Source organism: Gouania willdenowi, chromosome 2 (genome assembly GCF_900634775.1).
Source record: "Gouania willdenowi chromosome 2, fGouWil2.1, whole genome shotgun sequence".
NCBI lineage: Eukaryota > Metazoa > Chordata > Actinopteri > Blenniiformes > Gobiesocidae > Gouania > Gouania willdenowi.
In genome coordinates this window covers 8,525,223-8,553,199 of record NC_041045.1, presented here as the reverse complement: position 1 = coordinate 8,553,199, position 27,977 = coordinate 8,525,223, and the positions used below count along the sequence as shown (strand labels likewise).

General features: G+C 39.1%; 1 protein-coding gene across 6 annotated transcripts in view; it reads right to left on the bottom strand.

Moving 5' to 3' along the window:
* LOC114475571 (receptor tyrosine-protein kinase erbB-4-like) overlaps positions 1 to 27,977 on the bottom strand; it is a 344,779-nt gene that overhangs the window by 261,054 nt on the left and 55,748 nt on the right. The window contains exon 1 of one of the 6 annotated variants that reach the window (XM_028466537.1): positions 24 to 86. The exons of the other annotated variants lie outside the window; for them this stretch is intronic. The gene's annotated coding sequence lies outside the window, so the exon portion shown is untranslated. Of the gene's footprint in view, positions 1 to 23; positions 87 to 27,977 lie in introns of those variants that run through there. 6 annotated transcript variants of the gene reach the window in all.

Sequence of the window (27,977 nt, the reverse complement as noted above, 5' to 3'; positions counted from 1 at the left end):
TAAGGACAACAAACGAGTCATACGTTACTCGTGACTGTTGCAGGTGTCCATCTGCAACCACAATGGAATGAGAGAAGGAAGTTTCTTTGCTTACCTAGAGGAGGGAGAAAGGGGAGAAAAAAAAAAAACAAAAAAGTGTATCAACATCTGAGTGTCACATTATGCATAATTAACATCCCTCAGGGAGGTAGCATGCAGATGGCGTTGCAGCATGAAGTGTAAATACAGGCCAGGTATGATTTTGTCACCAACCTGTGGCAATTAGAAGCTTTCTCCTGCACAACTGTTGCAGAAGCCAACTTTTAAAAGTTTGTAGAGTGCATTAGCATGCAAAAAAACTGAAACGTATTTCAAAAAGCATCATTACACATGTTAGTTTGGTCCAAAAATGTTCCTATATGTGCATTTGGTTTTGATCATCACACTTGTCAATTTGTTGCAGAAACCAGCCAGAAAGTAAACAAGCCGCTATGATTCTTTGGTTTTAAAGAAGACATCAGATGTCTGTGGACATAACAGGATAATCAGAGAAATATGTTGGGAAAGCATCGCACAACGGTAAGGAAAAGAAGGCGTGTGTGTGTGTGTGTGTGAAATCAAAGAATGACACTGCAGGAGCAGGGCAGCCTCGAGGTGCTTGCTGTGAACTCATTGATTTCTCATTAGTAAATTCAGACCTGGGTTTCATCATCCCCGGCACAGAAAGGGCAGCTAATGAAGGCATGGCAGGTACTTTGGTCCTTTTTTTCTCACAAGAGGACAAAAAAAACTCCTCTTTTCCTTATCTGGTGATTAAGAGATGGAGTAAAATGTGGACTTGGTCATGGACTCTCCCCCAGTCCACTCTGGACTGAAACCCACTGCAGGGCTTACTGACCAAGCCCGTCTGCGCCCAATTAGCAGATCCGGCAAAAACAGGATATCCTGGAGTGCCATTTTGTGGGAGAGTGGTGCTTCATTAGATGCAGCGATTGAGTATTCTTCCCACTTCTGTGGGCACTGGAGGGGAAGTGCAGAAGACTTGCAGAGACACTGGGAATTAGACATATCCCTTTTACCTGACCCTGATTCAAAGGAGCAGAATGTCTGCTTGTCGGATGATGCCTTTAATGTTCTGGTCAGGTGTAATGATTTCAGAGTGTGAACAGCTCTTTGGTCGGCCTGTAATTAGCATCGAACGCTTGGTTAGCCGCATCTATTTCTGCAAATGAAACCAGGCAGGTGTAGTAACTGTGATCAGCGACTTGATCACATAAGCAACTGACGGCCCGGGGGCCAGATTCGACCCTCGGTCTAATTTTATACGGCCCACAAAGCAAATGTGCAAAATGACAGAAAAGTACAAACAAGAACAAGAATACATTAAAATACAGAAAGACAAGAGAAAAACAAGGATAATACTTCGAAAATGAACCAAACGACAACAGTAATCCACAAAATTACTACACCAAAAGACTAGAATCACTCTGCAAACCCGCAGTACTCACAAACAAGAAAAACAACAACAGAAATGCATAAAAATGACTCCAAAGAATGCAAAATGATAGCACACATACACAAAATGACTCCAAAAAATATATTTTACAGGAAAAATACACAAAAGGACTACAGAAATGCACAAAATGCCTCACAACGAGTAAGACAACAACAAACATACACAGAATGAGAGAAAAACACATAAAATGACTATAAAAACTCTGTTCTTTCCTGTGTTAATGCTCAGATTGCTCATTTTACTAAATGCTGACATGAATGTTGATCATGTGACCCTCCGATCAAACAAATACATTTTTGTGGCCCCGCTGTGATAAAAGGTGGCCAACCCAGGTACTAAACTTTCATTAGATGGCGCCGTGTAAACTCTGCAGCCACGAAAGCTGGAAAGACTAGTTTGTTTTTCAGTTTTCGCTTTATGAGTCTAAATATTGCTTTTTATCTGAAAAAATATAATAAAAAGGCAGAACAACTGCCATGTCTGAGGGCATCTTAAGAGGAATAGTGTATTTTATTGCGGCTGGAGTCAGACTAGAGCTGCGTGAATGATGCTGCTGGTGGGTTTTCCTATCAGCAGCATCAGTGTGCTGGACTGCAATGAAAGAATGAGGGAGATACAGGAGAGAAAACAAGACGCGTGTGTGTTTTCTCACCAGCAGATAAGTAAGGCTGCTATTGACAGCATAAAATACATATATAGAGAGAAAGGTCACTCTCAGGCCTAGACAGAGATACAAGCCATCTTCATTCATTGCATTTATTAGCCTAGCGTGCAGATGGAGCCTCTGCACATACAAACACACCATGCTGCAGTCGCTGCCTCTAATTAACTCACTTTCTCAAACAGAATAACCATGGAGGCAGTGAGCGGCCACATCTGGGAGAGGGAGCGGGAGCCATCAATCTGAGACGGGGAGGCGGTGGGGAACGGCCGAGCAAGCAGCTGCGGAGGGAGCGGAGCGAACAAACGTGCGCCATCGAGAACTGAGACGTCGGGTACGGCAGATGGAGGTGTGGGAACGAATGTTGGATGAAGGAAATAAAAATGCCATTTGAATAAATAACAAAAAATTTGACTGGAGCACGTTTCTCTCACATTGTTTTTGGTTTCTGTGACGATGCAGGCGTGCGTTGGCTTTCTTCCTCTGTCATCGTGGGATTCACACAGAGCTCACGCTGCACGAGGCGTGACTGTGCAACGAGGAAGAGGATGAAGAGGACGGCATGTGGTCAGTGCGTCGGAGAGATTCTGTCGATCTTTATCAACTCCACACTGGCTTAGCAGGTCAAAGCAGTAACTGGGGGAACATTTCCCACGTGAAAAACCTTCACGATAATACCACAGAGTAGTATTTGATGATCACTTTGGTATCAGTAATTTTTCCTTGTGCAAAATAACAAAATGTCACATTTATTCATGCAAATTTCTTTTAAACAAAATGATGCAGCCTATCCTACTTTAAACAGTTACTATACTTATCTACTTATATTTAGTTTTTAAGTGGTAAAAATGACATTTTTTACAAATATGTCATCACTATATATGAGGGAGAAAAAAAATCAAACCGTTTAAAAATTGGTAAATTAGTGAATAATTCCACTTTGAGATTAATGTAATTTAATTTTCAATTAAAGGCGTCTACGTATATTATATTTACAGGTTGGTCAAGGAAGCGAAGCCCCCCCCCCCCCCAGTTTCCCCAAAGGTAGAAAAGAACTAAAGGGATTTTTGGGAAAATTCTTGAATCAATATCAATCCCAGAGTAATCAATGATATTTATTTATAATTGAGCTACTAGAGCTGAGTTAGGGATGAATTCTAATAGTTATAAATGTGTGCCTGGGTATGATCACTTCAGCTGGCGTACGCATAAAACCAGGAAGTGCTTACGCAAAAAAAAGACGTTAAGACGCTCGTCCCACACCTTTTTCCGTTTAAGACAATCAACCTGAAAGGTCAGGCTCCGCCCATACGGTGCCTATAAAAGGTCTGGTGAACGCCTTTAATGAATATTCACCAATACGACTTTCACGGTGGACCCAGGGAGGAAAACAAGCAAATAAAACACATTTCACTCAATGTGAGGTGGAACCAGAAACATGGGATTAAGTTATATTTCCTTATAAAAATAAGGATGGTCCTGCCTATTGATCTCACTGGTCTCTGTAGATCCTCTCCCTCCAGAGTCTCCCGTGCACCTCGTCCTCCAGCAGTGCCTGATAATTCACTGTGCGTCTTTGCGCATTGTGAGTGCGCTCCTTTTTATAACAGCTACAGGTGTTGCAGCCAATTGATCAGCAGTCTTGCGCAACGATGTGATTTTAATTACAATTATTATTATTAATATAAAACTGTATTTGTAGGCACACATGTCTCACTTGATTATTTCACACCAATGTATCTATCTCACAGAGCCGTCTTTAAATTCATCCTTCTCCTGTTGGGGGCGGAGTTTCCCGTTTCTCATGATTTTGTGCGCACGGCAGGGTCAGAGCTGCCGTGGAGGTGCGCACATTATCTCGCCAAGTTTGTTTTTTATAAGTCCCAAATGTTTCTTATAAGTGGCGTACACTTTCTTTAGTACGTACGCAGTGTTTATAAATGAGGTCCCTGCTCTCTGAAAAGCTTTTATGTTGTTCAGTTTTTCTAAATAATTTGGCAACATTACCTACATGAAAACATTTCACGATAATACCCCCTGAGTAGTATTTCCTGATCACTTTGGTATTGATAAAAAATAAAAAAGTCTCTCATTTGTCACACTCTTGTGTGTGAATGGCAGCAGATGCTCACCATCATGTATAATCAGGACACACCTCCCATGGAAGCCGGTGCACCTCCTCACAGTCCGTGCGCAGTTAGCAGGCATCTGTTTGAAGGGTAAGCAACATCCGCCACCCTGCACCGGAGGAGAAATGCCCTCCAAGCATAATTGCTATGGATCTCCCCGCTGCATAAACGGCGTTATCACAGTTTGTCTAATCGTGAAAGCTGTGATCAGCATAAAGAAAGGGAGGGTGTGTGTGTGTGTGAGAGAGTGTGTGTGTTGGCAGAGCTGTTCTCACTCTTCCTCCCATGGCCCTGGTATCTTCATCATCATAAAAGTAATTAGCATAAAGGGTGAATTTGTGTAAACAGCAGAAATGTGTACGCAGACTATTCCACGGGGAGCGAGACACTTCTGCCCGACCTAATGTGTTTGTTAGGAGCTGTCATCAAATGATTTAAACGTTCAAATTAAAAAGGTTCACAAATGAATAGAAAATCAACAACTAAACATGAGAGAACTGGAGCTGAACTGATACTGGATTTGAATTCTACTGTAACTGTAAGGCAGAGGCAGGCAACTTATCACAGCAGGGCCACAAAAATGTGTTTGTTTGATCAGAGGGTCACATGATCAATATTCATGTCAGCATTCAGAATAATGAGCAGTCTGAGCATTAATACAGGAAAGAAGTTTTTATAGTGATTTTGTGTGTTTTTCTGTCATTTTGTGTATGTTTGTTGTTGTCTTGATCTTTGTGAGGCATTTTGTGTATTTCTGTAGTCCTTTGGTGTATTTTTCCTGTAAAATATATGTTTTTTGGAGTCATATTGTGTATTTGTGCTGCAATTTTGCATTTTTTGGAGTGCTTCAGTTGTTACTCTTGTCATTTTGTTCATTTTTGTGATAGTTTTGTGTGTTTTTTGTTGTAGTTTCTGTGTTTTTCTCTCGTCTTTTACTGTCTTTTCATTCAATGTTGTAATTCTTTGTATTTTAATGTGTTCTTGCTCTTGTTTTGTGTATTTTTCTGTCATTTTGTACATTTGCTTTGGGGGCCGGACACATAAAATGAGACGAGTCTAGTTTCATGACAGATTGGGCTCGTGTAAGCTATTTCTATTCTGACACAGATGAAGTAGAATCTATTATTTTTCATATGAAATGCCTTACGTTCTCGTGCTAAAATTATGACGAGGCTAAACTGTGATATTTCATGCAACATTTCTGATATTTAAGAAGCGCTTTTACTTCATACGTACCAAGATCTTTTGCGTGTCTTTGCCTGACAATGAACAGACAGTGATTTGCCAGAATTACAGTATGGTGTTCTCCTGTGACATCACGTCACTCCAAGAGACGTAAAATTTCAGCCAGATTTGGGTGTTTCTATGCAATGCCCAAGAATTGACGTCTGCCATGGTTTTGGCACAACCTTCAATCCATGAAAAGACCAGAAATGTGTTGGGAAGTCATTAGCATCTGGATATAAACAACTTTAAACATCACTAAACTTCAATATATCACACTAAACCAATTATAGTCACACATTAAGCCATGCAAATCTGAATATTAGCAAATAGTAATACTGTTAACACGACGACCTCTTGTTCGGATGGCGTACTACAACTTTTCAGCTTATTGATAAAACTGTTAGAAAACCCTTCCAGAAAGCGTTTATTTACCATTTAAAGGAGCCATTGTTCCCATATTATAATATCACATTGGAGATTCAATATCACCTTCAAACCTTGTGGCCACAATTTAACACCCGGCTGCACCTGTGCTCCGTGGCAGACCTCGTATAAAGAGTACATGTCAGCTTAACTTAAACTTCCTCGCCTTGAACCAGACTTGTCACGCCACCTTTTCTCCAGGCGTGCTGATGAAATCTCTCTCAATTGGAGTACATAATGAAACAGATATGCTTCCGCGCAAGAGAGCCACAGGTAAGAGAAGTAATTATTACCTATTCATCTTGTTCCTTATTCACCTTTTTATTGCTATGTTTCCTTTTTAGTTTTTGCCTGAAGACCAAATCAGACAGAGATCTCTCTCTCTCTCTCTCTCTCTCTCCAGCAGAACTCGCCAACACTTTTTGAGGTTAAAGAGCGAGCTTTAAAAAATAAAAAATAAAAAATACACAGTCAGTGTAGCCTCCATGATGAAAGGTTGATATGAGGATGCAGAACTGTTGGTGAAAAGACACTGAGCTGATGGGAAAGGAGTTGTGCACATGCTGTAAAAGTGTCTATGATAAATAAAATGATTCATCTTTCCAATAGAAAGATAACTGATCCCCCATGGTCAGCCTTGTAAATGAAGGCGGGGTGATGGTGAAGGTGCCCTTGAGGGATTTGTACGATCCGTGTGTGTGTGTGTGTGTGTGTGTGCGCGCGTGTGTCTCAAAGTAGAGGGAGGTTTGATGTCTCCCACACATAAACCATGATTAACACAGTTGGGTTTCAAAGATCTGAGCACCACCAAGCAATAGCGCTTAGCTGCGCTCACGGGCACGTGCACGCACACAAACACTAAACACACCCACAGAAAATGACAGACAGGAAAGGGAGGAAAGAAAGCGGCTGAATTACAGCTCCACGGTGTCTTTAAATACGCCAAATTACAAATCATTAGGGCTTTATTCACTCTCTCTACAAACAAATGCTCTCACTTCTAAACAATCACAGTACAATGACACAAACCGATTGTCGCCATGGCGTTTTATTACCCCCAAGACTGATACGAGCCACTCTATCCAACAAAAGCCAATTGACCCCTGCAACCGTAGTGATTGGCCCGCGCCATAATCCGTCATTCAGTGTTGGGCAGTGGAGAGATTTCATTACAATAGGAACTAATGTGAGAAAAGCAATTATTCATTCATAATGCACTACTTCAGCACAATGGTGACCTTTCCGTCTGTGATTGTTCGCTCTGGAAAAGTGTTCTCGCCCGTGAATATACATGAATATCAACACTGTGAGGAGAAAATATTTCATTTCACCTTTTGGCTTGTTGAGTGTGAATGGAAGGTGGTAACAGACTAATTTAACTTTATCTAAACCAGACATCGGCAATCTGCAGCCTGACTAAACAGCGGTCAATCATCGTTAGCGTGACAAAACGCTGCATGGCATGTACTGTAAATCCATTAGCTAGAATAGTTTGAATCTGAGGAAGGTGCTCGGTGAAATAATATCAATGCAGATCACGTTATTTTTGACAAATTACTAAAAAAAAAATTAAAAGATTTCAGTGTCATAACAATATGCAAAACCACACAGATGTGTAGGGTTTAAATAACAGTAGATTTAGAAAATGTAGGTCAGACATAGGCAACTGGAGGCCCGGGGGCCACATGCGGCCCTCGGTCTAATTTTATGCGGTCCCCAAAGTAAATGTACAAAATGACCGAAAAATACAAAGAATTAGACATTGCAGAAAAATACAGCAAAATACAAGAGAAAAACACACAAAACTACAACAAAAATGAACAAAGCAACAACAGCGAGAAAGTAACATACTTTAATCTCCACCGTAAACGCTCTCTTAATGACAATGTCGGAAAAGTTTCTCACATTGCATTGTGGGATGTGGAGTCTTGTAAACTGAAGCAAAATTGTGTTTTTCCTCAATTCTTTGTGTGATTTCTTGTGTTTCTTTTCCAGACAAAGAGGACAGTCGCTTGACACAATTTTTCTCTGCAAGACATTCAATTTTATCCTGTTCCAGATTTTTCAGTTTAAGCCTCAAAATAAACATACGCCGTTGTTTTACCACAACTTTCAGTTTGGGAAAACACCAGGAATGTGTTGGGAAGTCACTTTGGCAGAGCTTACAAGGGGATAACACAAGAAATTATAGTGAGAATTAAGTAAAACCAATTTTTTTAAGTATCTATCTACGAGACTACACATCCCACAATGCAATGCAAGAAACTTTTTTGACAGTCAGTAGGAGAGGGTTTACACTGGAACTGAAAACAAACTTTTGAGTGTCAGTTTAAACCTTTGACATCTTTTTTTGAGCAAATAATCTTTGATCGATGAGGTCGACACTGTCTTTATCTGATAAAACTGTTTGCGAGTGTTTATTGGGTGTTTTTTTTTTAGCGGTTCTTTCAGAATCATATTAGTAAGATCAAGCACTGACGTTGGATGAAAAGGCCTATCTCACACACTTTGATCTTCATTCGCCACAAAGTACTACTTGAAAGAGTTTGCGTCCATTTAAGAACTTCAGGGAAAATTCATGTTGAACTCTCAAACAGATTCATGGCGTCTTGAGAGTGTTAGTGCTTTATTCAAGTTTTGCATTGAAACATCAAGGTCTAAAAACAAAGTGCAACATTTTTCTAGAGGACAGGAGTTCACCTTAGAGCAGTTTCTCTAGTATTGTGAGTGAAACCATGTGAGCTGGCATCTGAACTGGATGTTTGCGCTACCACTTACTGCGTAACCTCCTTTTCTCATTCTCCCTTTCTTGGTTTGATTTCTCTGAGCTTGTCATTCCAGGCCCCGGCTTGTCCAAGAGTCTCCGGGACATTAAATATTCATCCCTTCTCATCAATTGCTCCCCTAGTCCTTTTTTTGGAGGCAGGAAAAAGATGACATTGAATTATTCAGGGCCCAATCACGGCTATTTCTGGCAACTGCCTCGACTTTAATGACGTGACACAGCGGGTGCCGGTGTTTGTATGTTTTGATGTGGTTGACTCAACGTCCATCCTCGGCTGTCATAATTACAGGCATTACACCATTATGCAGGGGTCATCATATGTCTGCATATCTTTGGACTGCAATTTCCCATCATTGCCACACGTCTGAAAGACTTCGATAGATCAACTAAATCGCTGTATTGTGTTCTGTGAGAAGGTTTCTTTTCTACTCATGCAGCGATAAGACGGGATGTCTGCTCACAAACTGACAACCAGAGAAAACCTTGTGACTCCTGAATGTCGTTTAAAAAAATGGCTGATTGCAGATGATTTTCCTTTAAGGCGGCGGTGCAGAAATCCTAACGCGAACGGGTAACAATGATTAGCGGCGATAAGATGACAGGCAGGCGGAAACGTCTTAATCACGCTCAGCTGAAGGGAAAGGGATTTTCTCTGTGCGAGGTCACAGAGGTCACACTCCCCTGTCCAAAGATAGCAACATCTGAGACTAATTCGACCAATAGAAATGTCACTTAAAGATAAGTACTGTGAGCCGCATGCTCATTACTGTGAGAGGAAAAGAGAAGGGCATTGGAGTGTGAAATTTCAACATTGGCGCGAGACTTGGGTGGACACGCCACCATCCGCTCCACAATAAACCCAAAGACCTACGGCTCCACTTAGAAGTGATACTAATCTCTGTGAAGCAGAGCATTTGCTCAGAGTGTTGCATTTGGTGAACGCAGCAGTGTGTGTGTGTGTGTGTGTGTGATTGATATCAGATATGCCCCTTTTGGCATTAACTCTACAATCCTATCACTTATTAACGCTTGTAAGACATTTGGAAACAAATACTAATGTCTTGATGAAAAATAGTGTTTGTGAAGGATGTAACGTGAAATAACATCTCTATACGCAACACGGGCTGATTGATTGATTTAGCTGTTAGCTTTCACACTGAAAAGCACGTCATAGTCCAAAGCTTCTAGAGACGATCGGTTATTTCAGATAAAGACACAGTGTTGGCCTCAGATCAATAAATCAAGGATAATTTGCTGGGAAAAAAGGGATGTAAAAGGTTAAGACTGCAGCTCAAAGGTTTGTTTTGATCTTCACTGTAAACACTAGCTGGGTTTCCATTACAGATTTTCACAAAATAAAAGCGATATTTCTGAATCTCGACAAAGTATAATTGCGCTTTTAACGTGTTACCATTGAACGTGGTTTTGAAGCCTCGTAACTCCCGTGAAATCTCATCCCACAAGACATTGCAGCTGGAAGACGGACGCTCAGAACCTCCTTATAAGGTTTTGTCAGAGATAAGTGTTCATGTACGTCACGTCCTGTGACGTGTATTTGCGGAAAAGGTGTTTCTATAGCGCTTTTGTGACACATTTCCATATCAAAATGTCTGAAATTCTTAATCATGAAGTTTTTATTTGCGTTATTTAAATTTTGCGCATTTCCAAGGGTAATGGAAACGCGGCTAGTGTCTTGTTGAGTCCTGTAGACGGATGCATAGACGTGTTTTTACTTCTTTATTTCTTGTGTTTGCCCCCAAAGAACTCTGCCAAAGTGACTTCACAACACTTTGGTGATGTTCCCACAAACTGAAAGTTGAGGCAAAACTATGCCGAATGTTTATTTTGGGGTTTACGTGGAAAGACACAAATCCGGCCAAACTTTTATCATGGGAAATACCGGAAACAAACCAGAACAAAAATGGTGTCAAGTGACTCACTGTCATGGGAAAAAAACTAAAGAAATTACTGTAAGAATGAAGGAAAAATACTTGCATCCCACATAGCAATGCGCAAAACTTTGTGTTTACAGGTGAGATCAAAAACTTTCAGGTGGCTTTTTTCAAGCAAATGATCTCCAATGTATTGATCTGTGAGGCCTAAACTAGTCTTAATCTGATTAAAAAAATAACCCTCGCCGCTTTAAAGGGAATTCCAATTCGATGTTACTTCATAAATATCATATGAGTGCTTCAAGCAGACTATCAGGGACCATGACATGCCATGCTCACGCTAAACTATTCATTACTACGTCCAACATCTGCTGCAAATCATGTCCAACTTCAGAGGTGATTATTTAACAGAAGATCACACGTCAAAGTGGAACCCTCCTGGGTCATGCACGGGTCAAAGAGTCAACAGCTTCTTCATCAGTGGAGAGCGCTTGGATGTCACTAGAATGGAGATATAATGTGGAGGTTATTCTGGAGTGATGGAACCCCTCAATCCATCCCTACATTTCTATGGTGCCACCGTCCTCCAGGCCCGAGTAATGAAAACAATTAACATCTCTAATTAGCGTCCTAAATCAGCGGACAACGTGCTAGCTATTGATGTGATAGAGTGCCTGAGTTACGAGCTGCTACCAATCGAACGGCAACGGGTGTAAAAGACTTTACTGCGTGGCGATTGAGCCTGCCAGCATCTTGCAGGGAGAATAAATCTGAAGAATATGGACACAATGAAAGTCCCGTCATTGAACTAAAAAATAAAAAAAAAGAAAGGGTCAGGGGGCGAGGGACGCGTGTTTTAAAATGTGGTGAAACTGTAAGAAATTGATTTTAACCCTCAGAAAGTCAATTACAATTGTGATCTCAATGACTAAAGTTCAATTACAATTGTGATCTCAATGACTAAAGTTCAATTACAATAGTGATCTCAATTACTAAAGTTCAGTTACAATTAATCACAATTTATGAGGCTAAAATAAACAACCTAGTATAATGTAACCTTCCTCTTGTGTTAGCATCTCTAATGCTAACAGGTCCTAAATCAGCTGTAAAATACACTAAAAACAAATATCTATCATCCAATTTCTTTCCTATCTATTGATTACCTTGTTAGGCTTCCTAAACAATGAAAATGTAGGTTTTAACATTTTTGGTGAACCTTTTTTGTGTCAGTATATCAATTTTTTTTAAATGGTAAAATGTGGGAAAGCTTGATATGAAACCTATTTTAATAGTTTTTACCGACATGTGTAGAACTGTACATAGAACTGTAACATGGTTCCACAGTTTTGCGTTAATATTGCAAATAATTTACCATTTTTAGAGAATTTTCATGGCAATTACAATTACAAAGTCAATTATCTAAACTCAATTACAACTGTTTATCGAGTCAGTTCAAAAGTGGGAAATTGTAAAGCTAATTTCTTCGTGTCACCGTCTTAACTGACTTGGTCGAGTGGAAAACACCACGGATCGTTGCTAAACATCTGTTTCATGGGGAGATCGACAGTGCTTTACAAAGCGCAGACTAGACAAAAAAGACGTCTTTCTTTCCTGGCGCTCAAAAGAGAAAAAAAGAAAGACAGCAGAGAAAGGATCCAGTGAAAAACAAAGACACGGATAGAAGTAAAGGGCAAAAGTGTAAAGTGAGCCAGCGTCTGCTGCTTCATTCCCATGCTGTGTTGTGGGAGAGATGTTGCGCTGACAAGAGAAATGTTAACTGGCTTGTTCTTTGGAATAACAATACCCAACGTTGGCAGGCAGATAGCTGGTGACAAAGCCTCCTCCGACTGAGGCGTACAGGAGAGGGATAAAATATGAGCCGGTGCCTCCTACACACACACGGACTGAAAAACAAACGACGCAAATAGCAGCAAGACTTGATGACTTTTTTCCAGACAAACGCACAAAGGACAAACACCCATTCCTTCTCCTTTTACATCCTTGTTCTGAGTCAAAGCACGCTGAAAGGATTACACAGTTTGGTGGAGCATGTGCGCCAGCTTATGAACGGACTTATTTGAAATTTGGTGAGATGATCCAGAAGGTACTGTAGATACAGTACGTCTAAACTTAATGGAGGTTTTGCGAATACCCTTCATTCTTTGGTTATTCCGTTTTTAAAACCAAATCAAAATAACAAATAAACATTTGACATAAAACCAAAACAGAATTATAGAAAAATCCAAAACAAGACGAGCAGCGTTTTTCTGTTTGAAGAGTAGATCTTGTCCAGTTTGTGTGATTTATGGATGTTTACGAGAAAACTACGGATGAGAGCTTCATGTTTTAGGCTCATCACACAGATGAAGGAAGACTTTTACTCTGCTGTGTTAAATAAAAATGATCTCGAATCATGTTGTCCACCTCACACCGATGGTAGAGGCGTAATTTGTGCGTCGATGACAGTTATTGATGCTGGAAGTCCAATAAAGTTGGCAGATGTTAACAGATTCGGACAGTGTTACAGTCCAAATAGTATCCAAATACTCGACTTTGAGGCTGGTGTGAGGAACAATGGATGTTAGAATTTCTACCATTTGACACTTTTGCCAAAACCATTACAGCTTTTTTGAGGGCAGTAAAAATGTTTATTTTGCACTTTTCAATACCGCTAGCCACTAACGGCAGCTGTCAACACACACGGCAGTTGATCACAAGAAACGAGGATCGACTGTATGCCTCCGACTGAGGCATACAAGAGAAGGATAAAATATGAGCCGGTGCCTCCCCCACACACACACACACACACACACACACACACACGGACAGACTGAAAAACAAATATCAGCATGACTTGATGACTTTTTTCCAGACGAGCACATTCCTAAAAGGAGAGCAAATTCTTCTCGTTTTACATCCTTGTTCTGAGTCAAAGCACGCTGACAGGATTACACAGTTTGGCGTATCTCCCGCTGCATCTTTGCTGATCACCCCTTAATAACAACTAAGTACTCGGAAACCATGACCCGATCAATCGATCCCCGTCCGAGCTCTGGCACACGTGCACACATGTTCACACGGACGCAGCACAGCAGGCAAAGACAATAGCAATTTGAAGATAACATCTCGACAAGTCCGCGTATACGCAATCTCCTCGACATGACTGATGTCTGCTCATTTCCCCCTGGGGGGAGGAAATAAAAGCAGTGGAGGTTTGGAGGAAAGCATGTGATTGGTGTACAAAGCAATAGTATTGCCTCGCTTTGGTCCCGTGGGAACAAGTAAAATACATAATGACGAAGATATGCTTTCAGAAAATGCAAGCGACATCCATCAGCCACTAATGTGAGCTAAGACGTCACTTCTAATCACATTCCTTCTGACTTAACAAAACATTGTCAAAGAACAGTAAGCAGAGGTCAATTGGAGACTGTATAGCAGGGATGGGCAACTGTTATCACAGCGGGGCCACAAAAACGTGATTGTCTGATCCGAGGGCCACGTTATCAACATTCATGCCAGTTTTAAGAGTAAAGTCAAATCTGAGCATTAACACAGGAAAAAAAAAATGTCACTGTTTGTTGTCTTTTTATGTAGATTTGAGTAATTTTGTGTGTTTTTGGAGTAATTTTATGTATTTATCTGTCATTTTGAAAATTTCTGCTGGAATTTTGTGCATTTTATGAGTCATTAAACTGTATGTGTTTTTGATATTTGTTGTGTGTTGCATTTGCCTTTTGTTTATTGTCAATCTGTCAATCTTTTTTATTTTATGCAGTTGTTCCGTTATGTCCTTTTGTGTGTCTTGTTTTGTGTTCTTGTTGTTGCTTTGTGTATTTTTGTTAACATTCTGTTCATTTTGCTGTTTTGTGTGTCTTTGGAGTTATTTTTTGTATTATGATGGGCTTCATATTACGTCCAATTTCTTGAATTACAATTTTTGGTGGATTTGTTTTTGTGGGGTCGCACTAAGACAGAGCGAGGGCCGCATTTGGCCCCCGGGCCGCCCGTTGCCTATGTCTGCTGTATAGGCTGCTCTGGTTTGTAACCATAGAGGATGGGAAGTCAGGTCAAAAATGTTCATTGTCTATCAACTATTACTTGTTTTTGTGATTTGAAACAACTTTTGTAGCTTCTAATGCATAATAAATATAACAGTTTTGATTTAAAAAAATAAAAAAAAACTGAAATTTCAAGAGACATACTTCATAACATTGCTCAGTATCTGCCTGCAGGGCAAACTTAATGTAGAAACTTTTAAATTTAATAAAGGAATTGTTCTTATTTCAATTTTTTAACAAATAAAAACTCCTTAACTGTGAGTTACACATGACAACTGCGCAAATTAGTGGTTATGCTAATGGCTTATAGTCACTGAAAGCCTTGTAAATACACTTTAGACTTTACGGTACTGATTTTCTCAGTTACACAAAATACTTCAGCTTGGTAAAGAGAAGCATAATTCTACAGGAAAGTACCCAGCAATTGGAAATAATGATACCGCCAAAGTGTCACAGTTTCTGCACGCATATATCAAGCATGTCCTGCTTTTAGACGAATACCAGTTAAGTATTATCATACAAAAGTCGAATAAATCGCATTTTACGACTGGAAGAAAATTCATTATTCATTTTATTTCACATTGCTGCTCTATATTTAGTGACTGGGCAACACAGAGGAAGCCTGTAATAAGAGGAAAAAGGAGTTTGACACTGAGAATGACGTGGAACAGAAAAACTGGGTGTTTTTGATGCGGAACATAAGAAAAAAAAAACAAACACGATATTATCAAGGTAGACCACTGTAAAAGACAAATAAAAAGTATTATTGCAAAAGCAGATTTAACTAAATTAACTAAAGGTGTAATGATTCAAATCAAAGTGAAGCGATTGCCTCTCCTTGATCAAGGATCATTCAAATTTGATTAGACTAGCCAGATATCACCGGAACTAAATAATGAAAAAATTCATTTTTAAAATGCTTACAAAAAAGGGAGTATTCGGCTTTTGCAACGGAACTCTTCAAATGCTAATGAAAGACAGGAAAATGGGTAAATGAGAGGAATACACCTGCAGCGTCCTTCATCTTTTTTGCTTATATCCAACAGCAGGAAACTGCGATCAACAGTAAATGCATCTAATTTTTTAATGAAGATAAATGTCAATTGAATTACAAGAGTAAATACTCAAATCTTTGGTAAATGTCATGTGGGACCAAAGCAGATGTCACAGATAATTACTTTTGATAAAGAAGTAATGTTTTAACCAGCGTTTGTCACTCCAGGCAAGCAGTGTTTTTCTGTTTTAGGATTAAATCTTGTGTTTGTGTGATATTTGGATATTTTCGGGAAAACTATGAACGGGAGCTTCATGTTTTGATCTCACCACACAGAGTGGACCCACAGATGGGGGCAGACTTTTACTCTGCTGCGTTTGATAAAAATGATCTCGTATCATGTTGTCCACCTCACATCGATGGTAAAGAGGCATAATTTGTGCGTCGATGACAGTTATTGATGCTGGAAGTCCAGTAAAGTTGGCAGATATTCACGGATTCGGACAGTGTTACAGTCCACATAGTATCCAAATAAAACTGTGTGGCTGGTGTGAGGAACAATAGTTGTTGGAACGTCTATCATTTGACACTTTTGCAAAAACAATTACAAAGCTTTTTTGAGCGAGGTAAAAATCTATTTTTTGCACGTTATAATATCGGTAGCCACTAACGTCAGCCGTCGCCACACATTTAAGTTGATCACAAGAAACGAGGAGCAGCAGCAGATTAATTACATTAGATTTCATTTTTGGTTTTTGTTATTTTGGTATATCTGTTTTGTTTTTACGTCAGACAAAATAAACCACATCGTTTGTTATTTTGATTCGGCTTTAAAATTGAATGTTTATATATATTTTTAAAATTTTTTTTTTTTAAATCACTATTTATTTTCATTCAATAAATTGCTTTCGAGCAAGACTAATAGTTAACCTCTCCATCACCTTTCCACTACAACAGCTGGACTCAAAACCATCCACCAAATCAAAAGCAGCTCTGGTTTTTTTGTTTTTTCGACGGGACGCAGGTGCTGCGACCAAAACCCGACGCTGCCAGACTCGATCACTGTAATAGAGTGAAACAAAAGACGACCACAGACAATGAAACGGCCGCATTATGTTTGTCCTTGTCACGTCACATCAATCTGCAAGGCGCCGACTGGCGAGCAGCGCTTTCTACTCCAGGCATTTGTTTGTGGCGGCTGGCCTGTAATCAAAGCAAGTGGGCACATTCTTCATCACAGTCTGACTGACAGTCTTTTTAAATGGTGGGCATTACATCTGCCATCAGCTGATTATTCCGCTACTTCGTGCTGCATTGGTCTCTGGACGCTTCTTTCATCTTTAAAACACACGTTGACATTTACATCCACAGCCGCGTTGTTTGGTATTAAATCGCAGACGTTTCAAAACTCAAAATGTTGCTCAATATTATTAAGCAATACCGTTTTTCAGCCTTACATACAGTTAGAAGGCCTTTTCTCATCAGCATGCATTCACACAAGATGTACAATACACTTTCAATGTTCAAAATGATTGGATATACTGTTTAAAAGATGAAAAAATACACTTTTTCCTCTACATTGCCATGTTCGCATTGTCGGCATTCAAATCATAATTTGAGGGGGAAAAAATAATTGTTTCCTAATAATGAATCTCAGCTCAAAACTATTGTTCAGGATAGAAGAATAGGAGAGCACAAACCTTCACCTACTGCTAAATATCCTCAATGCCGGATACTCACAGTTATCTAGACCAGTGATTCTGATCATGGTGCTATGATTATTCACACTTTAAAGGCTTAGAAGGAATTTCTATCCCCAGTAATAATGATACAGTAGCTACAAATGTATGGGAACCCCCATTATTTTGGAAAAATTACAATAAAATGTGCTATTCAGAGCCAATCTGGATGAAACTCGTGGGGAATTTTGTCAATTTTTCAAACTGATCCACAATTGAATAGAATCTTACATGGTATAAGGCAGAGATGGGCAACTTCTATCACAGCAGGGCCCACAAAGATGGGCTACATTATCAGCATTCATGTTAGCATTTAGAATAAAGACCAATCTGAGCATTAATATAGGAAAGAACAAAGGGTTTTGTCTCAGTAGTCCTTTTGTGTGGGTTTTCTTGGTGTTTTTTGAGTTTTTAGACATTTTGTATGTTTTTGAAGATTATTTTCTTGTCAATATGGCACATTTCTGCTGCCTTTTGTGTGTTATTTTAATCATTATTTAATCATTATTTAATAATTATTATTATTGTTGCTGGGTTGTTCTTTGTTTTTTGTTTTTTTGATTTTTATTGTTTGTTTTGTGCACCAACTACCAAGACAAATTCCTTGCACTGTCCTTAAAACTGTACATGGCCATTAAAAACATTTCTGATTCTGATTGTGTGTTTTTGTTAAATTTTTGTGTTACTGTTGTCTTTTTGTATATTATTCTGTCATTTGGTACAATTTCGTTGGCATTTAGTGTGTCTTTGTTATCATTTGGTGTACTTTTGTTGACATTTTGTGCATTTTGCTGTCATTTTCTGCGTTTCTGAAATTTTGTGTCTTATGTTGGGCTTCATATAACTTCCAACTTCATGAAATACAATTTTGTTCGGGGGGCCGCACAAAATTAAGCCCTCGGGCCGTCTGGTATCAGGTCTATTCTTGGTTAACATTTGGACAAAATCCGACCTTTTGACCCTTGCACGTGGCTGTAGTTGAATTACTATAGAGCAGTGTTTCTCACTTATTGACAACATGAGATTCTTAAAAATGTGCGTTATCACTGAGTCATTCCATCATTATGATTTATAGTTGTTTTTTCACAGAACTCTGAGTAAAACAAGGGGGAATTGACTTCAGAATTTAAAAAAAAGGGGGTACGTGAGCCAAAAAGTTTGAGAACCACTGCTGTATAAAGCAACGCAAAACTTTCTTTCTCAAGGTCAATGATGCAACATGGTGAATGTCATTAATTAAATGAATTTATCAGTGGTTCCCACACTTTTCAATAGCAACGAATCAATTTGTTTGGAGCGACTCTTCATCTGTGCGCTGATGATGTATCTTTCAATCACATCCATAATTACAGTGTGGAACAGATTTCAAAACGACCCATCATGTCCGCAGCGTAAGTGCTGGCTGGAAAGTTAAAATTGGACGACCCCCCCACTTGTTTAGTCTACATATGGTAGCGTGGTTACCGGGCAACAGAAACTCTTGTGTATCAACCTGTGGGATTCTATGCGCCTTCACAATGACAAAAGTTGCGGCTGCTCATCAAGATGGGATAATCGCTGTATCCTTGGGGGGTTTAGAGCATTGTTCCTCAAAGGGCTCGTGCTCCATTTCTCAGCATTATAGCACTTCAGTCACCATAAAAGCCACAAGGACAAGAGCGCGCGATTCAACAATTGCTAAGTGCACATAATTAATGTTTAAGGTCGAAATGAGATTTTAAAATGTAATTTTCTGTCGGAAAAGTAAGAATAATGAAAAATGCCTGGAGGGGAAACATCATATGTCTCATTGCACAAAACATCTGAGTTTTAAAGATGCGTTGCTTGGACTTGGGATGTTTCGGGGTGGGGGGGGTAGGCCCAGCTGCTGCAATATAAACATCATGATTTATAACAGCGGGGCCACAAAAATGTGGTTATATCTGATATGAGGGCCACATGATCAACATCTATGTCAGCGTTTAGAATAATGATCAATCTGAGCGTTAATATAGGGGAGACTGTTATTTTTTGTTGAAATTTTGTGTATTTTTCTGTCATTTTCTGCATTTTAGCTGTTGATTTGTGCATGTATGATGTCACTTTCTGTATTTTTGTTGTAGTTTTCTGTTTTTTCCTGCCATTTTGTTGACAGATTGTGTCTCTTTGGAGCCATTCTGTAATGTATTGATGTTTTTTGTAGTCATTTTGTTTGTTTAAGTGGTTCCTGTGTCTGTCTTTGTTGTCGTTTTCTATTTTTACAAGTCATTTTGTGTGTTTTTGTGTACTTTGTGCATTTTTGGTGTCGCTTTCTATATTTTGTTGTAGTTGTTGATTTTTGTATTTTCCTGTCATTTTGTGTAATTTTGTTGACAGTTTGTGTGTTTTTGAAGCCATTCTGTAATTAATTTTTTGTTATGTTTTCTGTAGTCATTTTGTTTGTTTATGTGGTTGCTGTGTCTGTCTTTGTTGTCATTTTCTTTTTTGTTTACTTTGTGTATTTTTCTATCAATTTGTGTGTTTTGGAGTTATTTTTGTGCATTATGTTGGGCTTTATACTCCTTTCAACCTCTTGAATTACAATTTTAGGGAATTATGCTTTGGGAGCCGCAAAAAGTTAAACTGAGGACCAAATGTGGCCCCCGGGCCGATAGTTGCCCATGTCTGGTTTACGATACGAAAGCAGCTGTGCAGGAGAATACTGCCTCCAACTGTGTCTTCACCTACTGGCAGAAACAACCACAGGGTTCAAGAACAAATATCATTTAAGTATTGATCCAGCTGTACACCAAATACAAAATAAAACAAAAGAAAAACCCTGGATCGTCCCTCACTCTCCCATGAACTGAAAGCATTTTCTCTCCTGGTTATGTTACTTTTTTTTATTTTATATATCTCCACCTGCTGGCAGAATAGCAGGACGGATTTCAATACAGGAGATATTTAGTGGCCGTGTAAACACGACACAATAACATACGGTGCACATGACACATACCTCAGTGTCTCCTCTCCTCCTCCCCCCTCCCTCCTTCATTCCTCTTTAGTTATTCCACAGCTGACAGGGTCTAGCAGGTGGCACATAGCGGTGTGGGTTGTGTGAATGCAAACGTGGTTAAAAATACCATGACCCTGACACTAGTCTGTGCACTCGTTGCATAGCAGAGATAGGCCATAGGGGGCACCAGCTAATGCCAGCTTTGGTGTACAACACTCAAATGTGTTTCAAGTAGGGCTGGGAGATATATCGAGTTTTCTATTTTGGAAATTTAACTCTTGCCTATATCGATATATACAGTAAATGTATTATTTACAGCTCCTTTTGTATCAAAATACTCGTTATTTATCAGAACAGCATGTAAAGCACAGTTAGATGGATTTCTGAGCGCTTCCTAGCCCAGACTTTAAACAAGCCACGCTACAGAACTCACTCAGACGTGCTGTCCTTTAGAGGAGAAAAAGCCAAAAGCGACACATATTGTGCAGCTGTTTGCTAATAAATATGCCTGTGTGGCATTTTGCATCAGCAAATTTAACCCAGAATTGTCTTTCTAGTAAAACTGAATTTGAACTAAAAATATTGAGATTGATATTGTACATTGCCATTTGGAGAAAAAATATCGAGTTCCTCTCAGAAGTTCTTCTTCTACCATATATAACATTACATTAGTCAGGCGAGCTAAAGCTAACCAAATGATCTGCAGGATTGTTTGTTCAATACAATGGCTGTACATTTATAAATTACGCTGAAAGCAATGAACAAAACTTGAGACTTGTTATTCTTGCTCTCTAATATCATGGAATTCCCTTTTCTGAAACAGTAATGGCAATTTGACATGCACTAAACCCTCTCTTGCATTTTTTGCAAGTTGTTTTTTCACTTAAACTGTTGGTCGAATATGTACCAAAGAGATTAAAAATAATGTCCAATATGTCGTGAAATGACAGCCTTCACCACGTAAAATGGAAGTAGCTGTATGACATGAACTAAACCCTCTCCTGCGTGTTTTGGGACAATATTGCACTATATTTTTCCACGTCAAACGAATAGCTGAATGTCTAGCAAAGTGTAGCAAACGGAAGGTCATGTCAGAGCTCATGCTACTTAATCTTTGAATTAGGGAAAGTTGATGAAAATTAAACTAAATGTCATTAAATGGAAATAAAACCTTGAAATGGAAACTCTGAGGCTCTAAATGTTGACTCACTGTTGTAATTTCCACCAAAGTAAACATTAGTTACGTTGACGTGAAGTTACAAAAAAAATAAACTTGTAAATTGTGTAACAAGAATGCGTACAGTTGGAAAACATCTTTGGTCTGATAAATGGGTGGGGTATGGGGGGTCGAATGAGAATTAGCCGAATCAATATTAATGCCTCAATGTGCAGTGGAAGGCCTGACGTGTCAAAGCAGGTTGTAAACATGACACATGACGAACTACGGAATGTACGAGCGCTTGAATCAATCTCGTGCTCAGGTCAGCGACTCAAGCTCATGTGTTGTCATGTGTTGAATACGATACGATCAATTCTGCTATAGGATCCTGCTGTATCTTTATGTGTTCATTGAAAAAGCAGTGAACGTCCTAGTTCTATTTTTTTATTTGGAATTGACAAAAAAATGATCAAAATCAATCAAACCTATCCGTTATTGCAGTCTTTCTCAGTAGTACGCAATGGCACTACAGGGGGTACTTGAGAGAGGGAGGAAAATTAACAAATGAAAGCATTAAAAATGTGGGGTTTTATAATGTTTTTTTTTAGTTAAAAATGATCATCACACTAAATATTACCAGCAATACACAAAATGACACCAAAAACACACTAAGTGAAGAAAATACTTACATTTACCAACAACACAGAAAACAACAACAAAGTGAGGGAAAAATACACAAGATCACTACAAAATATATAAAAATAAACATACAAAATGACACACAAAACAATCAAACGACGCCAAAAACACAATAACTTAATACCCGAAACACACAAAACAAGAGAAAAATACACTGTATAATGAAACAAATAACAAAAGAACACAAAATGATGATAGAACTGAAAATATAAGGGTCAGTGTTGGTCCCACATCAGAAATGATAAAAACTATAAAAATAAATCTATTCATTAGGCACTAAATAGTTTCATTCCACTTGTTTAAAAAATGACATTCTTTAAAATGTGTGTAATCACTCATTCATTCCATCATTATGATCTGGAGTTGCTTTTTCACAGAATTACGAGTAAAATGTTGTAGTCAGACATAAAATCCCTTTGAGAGACTGGTTTGGGAGATGCCTCATACTGAAAATGTGTGGCGCTCTATAAGCACTTAGCAAGGGAGGCCCTAAATGTCTACATCCTTCAGTAACAATGAAAGTTTGCGAGGAGGAGACAGTGAGATGGGCGGTTGATGTCTATTTTAATGCGTGTGGATAGACGGGCTGACAGCGTTGTCGGTGCTAGCACTCTCAATGCCATCCATTTTCCCCCTGTTCCTTCTCTCCGTCTCATCTTCTACACTTTGGCGAGCTGACGGGTCGACGGCTGTGACATATATGGAGTGTTTCTGTCACGAGGCAAAAAAGCAATCGGTACAGCCATCCTTCCCTATACGGAGGCACTGTTTGTCACCGATACAAGGCGGGGTCATGTCAGCCTAACACTACATTTAACATAACCAACACGTCTTTGCTCTGTTTTAGTGTTACCTCTTTGCTTCTATATATTTATCTCAGCAGTGGTTAGAAGTAGCCTTAGCTTTGGAAACCACTGGTCCAGGGTTCTCACCATTAGGCAACTTTTATCACAACGGGGGTCACAAAAATGTGTTTGTTTTATCAGAGGGTCACATGATCAACATACATGTCAACAATTAGTAAAATGAGTGATCTGAGCATTAATACAGTAATTTTGTGTGTTTTTCTGTCATTCTGTGTATGTTTGTTATTGTCTTGCTCGTTGTGAAGCATTTTGTGCATTTCTGTAGTGCTTTGGAGTGTCTTTCCTGTAAAATATATGTTTTTTAGAGTCATACTGTGTGTTTGTGCTGCCATTTTGCATTTTTTGGAGTAATTTTTGTGTATTTCTGTCATTGTTTTGCTTGTTTGTGAGTGCTGTGGGTTTGCTGAGTAATTTGTTTTGTGTTTTTCTTGCCTTTTTGTGTACTTTTGTTGTCATTTTCTGGAATTTTGTTCATTTTTCTGAGTAATTTTGTGTATTACTGTTGTCGTTTTGTTCATTTACGTAGTAGATGTGTTTCTTTTAGTAGTTTCTGTGATTATATCTTGTCTTTTACTGTATTTTCCTGCAAGGTTGTAATTATTTGTATTTTTTAATGTATTCTGTATTTTGTTTTGTGTATTTTTTGATCATTTTGTACATTTACCATTGGGGGACGCATAAAACTGGCAAAGGGGGATCGGGTGGCGCGTTAGCGGCATTGAAAATTTAGTGAAGTAAAGCTAAAGTTTTTTGTTTTTTTTGTTGTAACAAACACAGGAGGAGTTTTAATCTTGCCAAAAAAGTAATCCCTGACCAGATACCGTTGTATTAAGTTTTAGGGAATTTCACTGAAGGCCTGGATTTCTTATCTTGCAAAATATACAAGGTGTATAAGTGTATTTTTTTGTTTTAAAACTGTCCTCGTGCCAAAAATACAAATGCATTAAATTCAATTATGCCATCAATAAATGACCCGGTCAAGGCTGTAATATTTTCATCAAAAATATTTCACTTTGGCCCTCAGTTTTGGAAATATTGCATATTTTGTGGAAAATTAGAGGTTCTCGTGATAAAAAAAAAGGCCATACAAACATAAAAATGGTTTGAAAACTATAACAAATGTTATATCTATAGATAGATCTGAAGTAGTTTATATGATCTGATGCTGTGGAAGTAAAAATAAACTAATGGAGTACATTTTTATTGCACTTTTGTGAGACGGACCGTTTGTGTACACAAGTGTAATGTAAATTTAAAGGAGTGCACAAGGGTTAAACACTTTCAGAAAGCAGCATTGCCTTATCTGTTGTTGATGTTTCTCTAGATTCATATAAAATTAACAAGGATTAATTGGACTTTGAAATTGTATCACGTGATAGAGGAAAAAGCATGAATTCTGTAAAAACCAGGTTTACGTGAGCTCTTTTTTTGTTATGATTTCCCTATATTGACATGTAATCCAATTAGAAAATAACACTCATTAACAGGGAGATAAGGTAAGGATTTATTTTGTATGAATCAGGTAAAGGATGATCAGAATACCAAGGTTCATGTTTTTGCTTTCAAAATAAAATGCACAAATACCTTGAAACTTTTCAATAAAAATAAAAACAGTCATACTCGGGTAGGGATCCACTCGCAGAGAACAGCATCTAACACTTATATGTACCAACTCTGAAAGCTTTCAGGCAGCAGAGATGATGCTGCCGCTTATTCACCAACCACTAAGGCTTTACACAAAATATATAAATAAGTGGAAATAGAGACAGCGGCTGGGAAAATGTGAGAGCAGGTGCAAGGCTGCCTACCTCCTCTGCTATGGGAAAACACATCACCTCCCTGACCTCTCTGTCTGAGACTCAGGAGGAGGGGGGGGGTGATAGTGGGGTCTGGCAATGGCAGTGACTCACATAACAGGAAGAATCATTTTAGTTTGAAACATTTCCACAGAAGATGTATGTTTCTTCGATCTGTTCTCTGTTTCATATGAGTCACACGGGACGAGACAGCTGGCGTGACAAAGAGAAATGTTCAGTCTTTGGATATTCAGATTATCTTTGGTTTTATATACATCATTTCTTCAGAAGTATGACTGGACCTGAGGCTACAGCTCACTTATAAATAAAGAGAGGCACCTCATCAGGTCCCATCACACTAAATTTAGCCTCGCCTGCCCCCTCTGTCCAGGAAAATAGCCGTGAGGAGGCTACGTTAAAGGCAGTGTCGAGGGGAGGGGATAGCAGAGAAACTATGTGGATGGTGGAAGCAGACTACGCTCCTGCTAGGTGCAAAGTTGGTCCATCACTTAAAGGTCCAGAATCATCCTATTTTTCACCCATTTCCAGTTGAGGTTGATTTTCCCAAACTCACCTGTTTTCTGGAGTTTTAGCCTCTGAAAAGTCTTGTTCAGAGCGCTCCTAAACACTGAAAACAGCCAGTTTTTGGGCCTTCATGCATATGCATGAGTGGGCGTCAACATACGCTGCTCCAGCCTCTGGAGTGTGCACACAATCTGATTGCTCACACTGTATGTCTATACACGTCACGGTCTTGTTTCCAGAAATGCAACATACAAATTAGAAGAAGAAGAAGAACTCCGAAGCATTGCCATTAAAACAGAAGAAGAAGAACCCGGAAGTGGATAGACACTCGCGAATCTCAGCAAAAACAGTTTCCTAGGTGATGGACCAGAAATTGTCTGGGCAGAAGTGGGCAGTACGGTCCGTCAATTCTACAGCGGTCTTACGGTGTTTGCGCATGCGCAGTGTGAGTTTGAGCTAAGCTGGTCCATGGCACTGCGTCGACGGTGCGATACCCTCACAAGGGGCAACTGGGATTTCAAACATGTTTGATTTTTGACCATACGACTGCTGATCAGGAGCTGATTGTGCTTCTCGTGACCCCATGTTTACTACACGGCTCAAAATGGACCAAAAATCCAACAGTGTATGCCCGCCTTAAATCATCAACAGTCTTCCTTCTCATCCTCACCTCTACTGACCACAGAAATTGTCCATTTAAGACGATAGTCCATTGTTGAAACCACAACTGTTTGCACTTCTCACATATATCTATCATATATAAGCATATTTTGTATTCATTAACTAATCACTGATGGAACCTAATCATGATTCATTTATGACTCTGGGAAAAGTCCACAAATCGAAGGATGTCTACCTGGTATATAATCACGATGTAGAAATCATATTTCAGGACAAACATTTTGACACCAACTCAGGTTGTATTCTTTTGTCCTCCTTGATTTACCAGTTAATAAATCAAGTCATTATTGCAACTAAGAAGGCATTTCTCTCATTTTTCTCACTCTTAAACAGTTTGATGCTGGGATTAAAGGATTAATTCACAGTTATAGGTGAGACTCCACTGAAGTTAAAGTGGCAGTGCGTGCTATTTTAACTACCGAGTGGGCTTTGACGGCTGGTAATTGGAGTCCACTACGGAATAACATAGCAATTAAATATGCAACTGTTGATGATCAGTCTGTACTTGGAAATTTTTCAGCATTGATGGAGAAAATTACAACACGCTAAAAAAAACACCTGATTGGATTCAGATAAATAGGTGTACTCAGAAAGACGATGAAGACATTGAAACTTATTTTGGCAGGTTATCAACTGTTTTTGATTTTCACAGTGGAATTGAGAAACCAGGAGATGTGAATGATACCAGCACTCCCTACTCACAACAGTTGAAGAATGCCTTGCTTACTGGAGCAAGACATGAACTCTCACAGTTTGTAACAAAACACATGGCAAACCACAGAACTGCTAACTTAAATGATGTGCTAGAACACCTTAAACATGCTGAGAAATGGTTTAAAGACAAAGAGAGGAAAAATAAGAAGAAGACTAATTCCATCTTCTTCCATGAGGATGATACTGACATTTATCTTAACTCTGACTCTCCTTCTCCTCAGAACAGGACACCCAGGTCTCAAAACAGGACTTGGGGGAATAGGAGTAACCTCAGAGGAAATGAGACCCAAAACAAATTCAGGTCACGGGACAACGATGTGTGCTACGTTTGTGGAAAACTGGTCACTGGGCAAAAACGTGTAAACATGAGTGTACATGAGTAAATGGTCTGGGTAAAGGTGAGAATTTAACAGTAAATGACACATCCAATCTTAATAAAGACGTTATTGACCCAACAGTCCAATCACCTGTGACACCTGTTACAATGCAGGATGTACAGGAAATTCTCTGTTATAAAGCAGCAGAGCTTTTAACATTGAACAGCGTTCTTCTGTAACGGCTGCTCTTTTTAATCACCAGATATCCATCCTTGCATTTTCACACTACAGCTATTCCTCCACCCCTCCTTCACACAGTTAACTTACTCATTTGTCTGTCATGGTCCAGCTGTCATAAGATAGTGGAGACAGACTGGTTGTCTCCTTCAGCTGTTACCACAGACTCACAGTATCAGCCCACAACACATCAGATCAGATTGAGTGTCACTGCTAGGCTTGGGCCTCCGATTTTCCATTTCAAATTTACCTTTTTTACGCCCACCTTCCAATGCAGACAAGGGAGAAAAACAAAAAGTGCTTTTACTGACATATTAAACGCCCATGAATCTAGTCCCAATTGATCTTTGGATCAGGACTCTTGCAATTTTATAGCGTGAGATTTTGCACTGTATATGAAACGTCTATTTGTTCACGTATTCCTGACACTTGCGACACATTTCATTTAGTCACACATTTTTCTGGGGAAAACAATGTGAAAATGCCAGAAATCATCCAAAACATATAGTCAAGGGTATCTGTATTTTCGTCCATTTTCTGTGATCTATTCAGGAGCTGCTAAATCAGTGTTTTTCAACCTTGGGTTCGCCTGAAATTTCTGAA